This window comes from Azolla caroliniana, unplaced genomic scaffold (assembly GCF_043228905.1).
Source record: "Azolla caroliniana isolate FFs.n. ecotype wild unplaced genomic scaffold, voAzoCaro1.0.p SCAF_13, whole genome shotgun sequence".
In the NCBI taxonomy this organism is placed as follows: Eukaryota; Viridiplantae; Streptophyta; class Polypodiopsida; order Salviniales; family Salviniaceae; genus Azolla; species Azolla caroliniana.
Genome location: NW_028230448.1, coordinates 7,304,716 through 7,311,782, shown reverse-complemented (window position 1 = coordinate 7,311,782; position 7,067 = coordinate 7,304,716).

The following is a 7,067-nucleotide window of genomic DNA, read 5'->3' as shown; positions in this document are numbered from 1 at the left end:
TAAACAACAATAGCATGACTCCTTACCACTAGGGTGAGCTAAATTGTAATAACAATAAATGGAAAAAAAAAAGGAGCATGGATTTTTCCCATTTCAAACATGTTCGTTTCCAAACGTTTGAATGCTTGCATGAACACGAATATTAAGTTCTATGCATACATTATTTATATATGTACATACATGTCTATCTATCTATCTATATATATATATATATTTACATATATGCATATTGAGATTGATGTGTTGTGCCCCCCCAACCTTTCTTCGGCCTGGCCTGGGGGGGATTCCTCTCTGACCATACATACTACCTACCACATTCTCTCATTCTCATCTTATGTCTGTCGGTGCTAACTACCTATATACATACATCTTGTCGTCCCCCTTCCCATCTCCATCCCTCTTGATCAAAGGAGCAATTTCCCAAATGGTTGTTCATCCATCCTATAGCATTCTCCTTCACTATGTGGTCTACCATTCTCACCCATCATATAAGGAGGACTTATGTAGAGAGAAGGGAATATCGTTGCCATCCACTTCTGACCTGTTAAACAAATTGAGGGCATTGACATGCATATATATACTAATGCCCCAAATAAATTGGTGTGTGTACATTTATACACACACACACACACACACACACATATAGAGAGAGAGATGCATAATTGGGAATCCCTCATTAAGTGGTGGTGGTGGTGTGTGTGTGTGTGTGAGAGAGAGAGAGAGAGACAAAGAGAGAGTACAAGCACCCAAGTGATCTTTTACTTCAATCTAGTTGTCCTTTGCCTCCCTTTCTTCCAATAATTCTCTAACCCTCTTTGCAAATTATCATCATGTTGTCTTTGAACATCTTTGTCAATCTTCGTTATATTGAAATCTCAATCGCATTAGTTTTTTATTTTGTTGATGATTCACATTTGCAAAGCAATACTCTCCCTCAAGCGAATACCTATCTTCTCTAATCTCCTTCTCAAATTTGCAAGGCAAGACAAGTCCGAGGCGAACCCATCTACACATCGTAACCACCCTGGACAGGACTTTCGTACAAGCCCGCCCACATCAGAATGATATCCACATCTGGCTCATTAGAGATGATCCTCAGGATGTTCAACGGCAAGGCAAGTCCGGGGTGAACCCATCTACACATCGTAGCCAACCCGGACAAGACTTTCGTACAAGCTCATCCACATCAAAATGATATCCACATCCGGCTCATTAGAGATGATCCTCAAGAAGTTCAACGGCTTGAACTTCAACTTTTGGAAGGAGCAAAAATATCCGATTGAGTATGAACAAGCTCTTGAAGGATACAAATTGAATGAGTGGACCAAATTGTTCGCGTCACCATTGAGATCGACCTATTCGAATCCATCTATTGCATGGTGCAGTTGTGTTCGACAACTTTCCAATTATGGAAAACATTGTCGGGCACTTATGAGAAGGTGGCTGCCACTAAGATATATTTGATCCAGTGCCTCTATAACCTTTGGATGGAAGAGTTTGATTCAATCCAGACATACCTCAATGAGTATGAAAGCATAAATTCCCATATTTCGGCTCAGGGGATGATGATTGAAGATTAGGTGAAAGCTCTTTGGATAATGAGTAGTCTCCCCCTTTCATGGGAAACTTTCGTTACTACCATGTGCAATGCGTCAGTTGTTGCCGTGAAGTACTTTGAAGTCATGAGCTCAATTATGACAGAAGATGCTCAGAGAAAATCGTTCATACACGATTCGGCCAGCGATGCCTACGTAGTGCAGAGTTCAACCGACCAATCGAATAGTCAAGGAAGAAGTTCTTCCCAGTAGCCGAAATATGCTCAAAGTCGGAGGAAGTCCAGGGATAGAAAAGTGCACAATTATTGCAAGAAACTTGGACACATTAAGGCCGATTGTTGCGTCCTCAAGGCCAAAAACGGAAAAGCTCAGAGATCGGAGCAAAAGGGGCAGCCGATAGGAGGTCAATTTCATCGGCTCTTCAGCCGAACTCTTGTCCAACAACCTGAATATTTTGTTTATCGAGAATTCGGTCAAATTAGAAGTTCTGCTTAGGACCGAAGAATGTACTACTTAGCTTCTTGATTTGGGCGCGTCGCACCATATGACTCCTAGTTGAGGAGAACCACATGGATGCGTCAAGGAGCATGCACGCCGACAGTGAGATGATGTACATGGAAGCAGAACAACCCCTGGTCATGGTGGGAGTGGTGGATCGGTGCGCACAAATAGTGGCCGATATGAGCAGAATCAAAGGCACAACATGAGTGCTAACAACAGTTATGAACCCTCCATAAGTAGGGAGAGTCAGCGTGGTGCCAGATGTTGGCAAGGAAAAGCCATGGAATGTTGGTACTGTGGAAAGAAAGCCCACAAAGAAAGCGAGTGTTAGATAAAGAAGGTTGATTAGGACAAAGCCGAATCTGAAAGGCAGCAGAGAACTATGCTCGGGGTTTAGGGCATGCTAGAATAGGCCCTACATTTGTGATGAACCAGAAGGCCAATCAGAGGAGTGGGCACCGCAAAGTCGAAAAAGGTGTGGTACTCCTCTCTAAAAACACGTAGTCGGATACTTAATCCCTACGTACCCTTGACCAAAGGTTGTGATTAGAGGGATGGAATTTACACTAGGAAATTGATAACTAAATAGGTTACTTATTAAATATGTTTGATTGGCTCTTTATTCTTTAACTTACACTCAAAACCAACAATAGATATAAATCAAATATAGGAACGACAACAATCGGACTAAGCCAAGTGGCTTTCTTGACTGGTCAAATGAAGTCGACCCGTAACAGTTTGTCAATTTCTTCTTTCACTTTGACCGCATAATTAGGATTTAATTTGTAACGTCGATGTTGTACTGGCTTCACATCTTTATGCAGGTTGATTTGATGCCGACAAAAGGCTGGATCCAGTCCCTTCATATCCTCAAACAACCAAGCAAAGACATCTCTGTATTGTCGCAATAATTCTGTGAGCTTGGTCTTTTCGTTCGACTGCATCTCCTTCGCTATTAACATTGTTTTTGGATCTCCATCATTGTCCACCATATTTAATTCCTCGAGTGAAGAAGGTTGCACTCTTTGTGATACTTGCATTTCTTTCTCCATAGCTTCCTATTGATGACATAACTCCATTAAAGTTTTATCATCGACGAGAACATCGACCTCCTTTTCATCATTACCAAGATATGATGTGATTATTTCGACTACGTCAATTTCAAATAAGGGAATGATTTTCGGATTTTCCTCAAAATATTGGTTTTCTTCCCCATCATCTAAGCCTTCCATCATATTGATAGATTCGACATATAAAGGGACACATTCTTGTGTTGTTGCTACCTTCTCCTGAGTCAAAACTCTGATCTTGGTTTGGCCCTTCTGGAATGCTAGAAGATTCTTCTGTCAATTCTGTTTGATATTGGTAGTTCAAAGCCATGGTTGGCCCAACAACAAAGGATAAGCACTTGCTACATCTAAGTGTAAGATGACTGCCAATATCTGAAATGTATGCCCGCCAATGACAATATCCAATTGTCGAATGAGCCCTATTGGTCGGACAATACATGTATCAGTCATTCGTAACCAGAATGGACATGCCTCCCATTTTGTGATACCTAGGCAATCACAAGTGGTTTTATTAATCACGTTTTCGCACTGGTCGATTGTATATGCCTTTAAATGACAGATCGGACAATGTGTACGTAATGTGCATTCCACTGTAGAATGCCTTGGATGTAGACATGTTGTGCATTGAATTGCTTGGTGGAACCATACTTCTTCCGCCATTGGTAAGGACCTTTGTAACAATGCCATCGGCATATTATTACTAGTCTGTGTTTTATCCATGATGAGTGCTTTTTCAATCACTTGCTCGAGTGATTGATCTTTAAAATCGAACACAACTAAACGTCATTCGAAGTGGCTCTCGTAATGCCGAAAAGAAGGTATCTTTTGTGGTTGTGTGTTCGGATATATGCGCGGAAGCATAGAATGAACCATATGTATCATACATGCATTTGTATTCGAGAATGATTCAATCAAACATGTATGGTAAATAATCTCAAAGTTGGATTGGATTGACCATGGTCTATATTATATATTGATTCACTCTCAATCCCAATGTAAAAGAATACGTGTGTGGAAGCGTATGCGTAAGAACACAGAGTACACGGTTTGGTAGTACAATAGTTCGGTAAAGCACAGAAATCACAGAGAAAGAGAGGGAGAGACAGAGAGAGCAAAAATACAAAACTATATTCAAAATAATTCTCTGTATGTTCTCTGTTACATATTTCGTGCTCAATGAGCACCTTTTATACAAGCCCCGATTATTGGGCTGACACAAGTACTGACTGTACTTGACCGCTCATAAATGAGCCTCCTAAACTAACTCCCAAAACTATTCCTTACGAGGAATATCATTCTAACGGCCTTTCGGTTTAAATACCGCCACGACCATATTTTGCGTACGGTTTTACGCACCCAGTCTACGTACTAGGTTACGCACTCATTTACGCACCCAGTGTTGAGCTTGTCTCTCAACACTCCCCTTCAAGCTCAACTTGAGATTTCGTGTGATCCTCCGGATCTTCACTCAGGCTTCTTCTGGCTTCACGCCTCGCTCGCGCTCCTCAACCCGTTTGATTTTGCACGCTTCGACCCTTCCGGTCGGCTTGTTTGCTCATTCGGCCCTTTTTAGCTCCCTTGCTATCACGGTGTTGGTGCTTCTTTCGCTACCCTTTCCTCCACTTGGCCCTTAGTCGATTCGTAATGTCCAAATCGAGCATTTCGATTAAATCGGACACTTCCGATTTAATTCCACTTTCGCTCGAATTGGCTATCTCCAATTCGTCTTCTATCTTTAGGCCCTTGACAATATCAGACCACGTTTTGGTCTTGGCCTTTACGCCCTTCTTTGTTGTACTTTGTTCGGCTGTCTTCTGCTCTTCCTTGCGATTACGACCCTTGTTTCCTTCTTCTTCGGCTTCTTCAATTGGCCTGAAATCGAATTCTTCATCCGTTTCAACATAGCAATCACTACCGCTCCTTACATGCTCTTGTTCCTGTTCCTGTCTCCCCCTCAAGATCAACATGTCGAGGTGATGCAAACCTAGATCACCCGAGAAATGCCGTAACTTGTCGAGACCAAGGGGCTTGGTGAAGATGTCGGCAATCTGCCGACCTGTCAGAACATACACTAGTTCGACTTCACCAGAAACGACATGCTCACGGACGAAATGATAATGCACCTCAATGTGCTTGGTCCTGGCGTGGAACACAGGGTTCTTTGCAAGGTGGATGTTGTTGAGGATGTCGCAATAGATCATCGTTGGATCAGACACCTCCACATGTAGATCTCGTAATAACCATTTCAGCCAGATGACTTCGCACGTAGCAATAGTCACCCCTCGATATTCGGCCTTCATGCTTGATGTTACCGATATGGAACACTATCTATGTTCAGTCCTTCGAGATAGACCTCAAGGTGATTTCATGGCAAGGTATGATGCCACACGAGGCATGAGTCGTAATCCGTTAGTTACGTAATAATGCGTATCTATGGGTGAAGGTTCACAACTATGACCGAGAACTTGAGTGTGCTACTATGCTGACTCTTACCCTATGCTTACAGAGACGCACTTATGAATAGCACAAAGATTACACAAGACAGCACGGGTTGCACAAACATAGAAAATCAGAGAAGATAAGATCCTATTAAAAAAACCTCATGCTCAAAAATTATACGCTACCTCTTACAGAGGATTTTTGCCCTTTATGTACACAGGCCGTTCAGCCAGTCATGCTTCTCGCGTGAACCGTTACATCTCTTTCCTTAACGCTTCTAATACATTTTTCATATTTTACGCATTATGTCCGGCGGTTACAATTCTGGCGGACAACACCTGGCACGCCTGTGGGATAGTGCCATGGCACGTCGGATCCATCCCTCTATTCATCCTCCAAGATGTCTAGGATGTTCGACTCCGCTCATACGTTCTGGTTCGGAGACGATGTAATGTCCGTAGGTGCTTCGTTGCTTTGTTGAGCGTCTTGTCCCTGCTCGGCCGTCGGGGGGGTTTCTATGTTGTCAACTTCTCCCTGCGTGGTCAGACCCGGCTTTGTTGGCTCATTCCTTTCTGCTGGGGCTGGCTCTTCCGTCTGTGGGCAAGTGGTTGGCTGAGGCTCTATCCTGTTCGTATCGTCCGCAATGTTGCATGGCGTAGTTGTCATCTCCAATGAATTAGGTTGAGGCTCCCTGTGCTCGGTGGAATCGGTATCGGGTACCAAAATTGGCTCCGTAAGTTGTTCTCTCTTGATCTCCATTAGTCGATGAAAAATATCTTCTTGACATTCCCCGAAGTCGTCTAATAGTTGTGTGAGTTCCTCAAAGTGTTGGTTCGCTAGCGTGCGATAATCCTGTGCTAGGTCCTCACATACTGCCACAATGCCTTCCTCATTGAGTTTGTAGAAACCTTGGCCTTCTTTCCTTCGGCTCTCCTAGTCTGCCCGATAGGTATGCAACTCCACCGCTTGTGTTGCCCACACCATCCAGCCTTTATCTAGCACTGTTTTTAATTGCGTCGTAAACCTCTCCCGATTTGTTTGAAGAAGTATGTGTACATTATCTGTTATCGCTTAGGAGCAGTTTTGCACTTCTTCCAGGGTTTTTTTGAGGTTTTCGATTTCTTGCTTATTAACCGTAGCCGCTTCCTCATAATGGCTTTTCATCTTTGCCCATATTTGGGATTCTTTCAAGTATAGTTCCTCTAACCGACCCATTTCATTGTTCAGGCGGACTTCTACCTGATGCGTCACCTCCCGTTCTCGTACGAGCTGCTCGTCGTACCACACTTTCTTCTTTTCCAATAACTCTTGGAGTCCTGTGATCACCGCTTCCGACTTTTGGGCTTCCTCCCGTAGCTTGTTGTTTTCTTCTTTCGTGTTGGTGTGTGCTATTGTCTTCGCTTTGAGTTTATCTTCTAGTGCCTTTATTGCCCTTCGGCCTTTGGCCTGTATGTCTGTTTCTCTGTCGGAGGATTGGCGGAGTTCGGCGCGGAGGCGATCA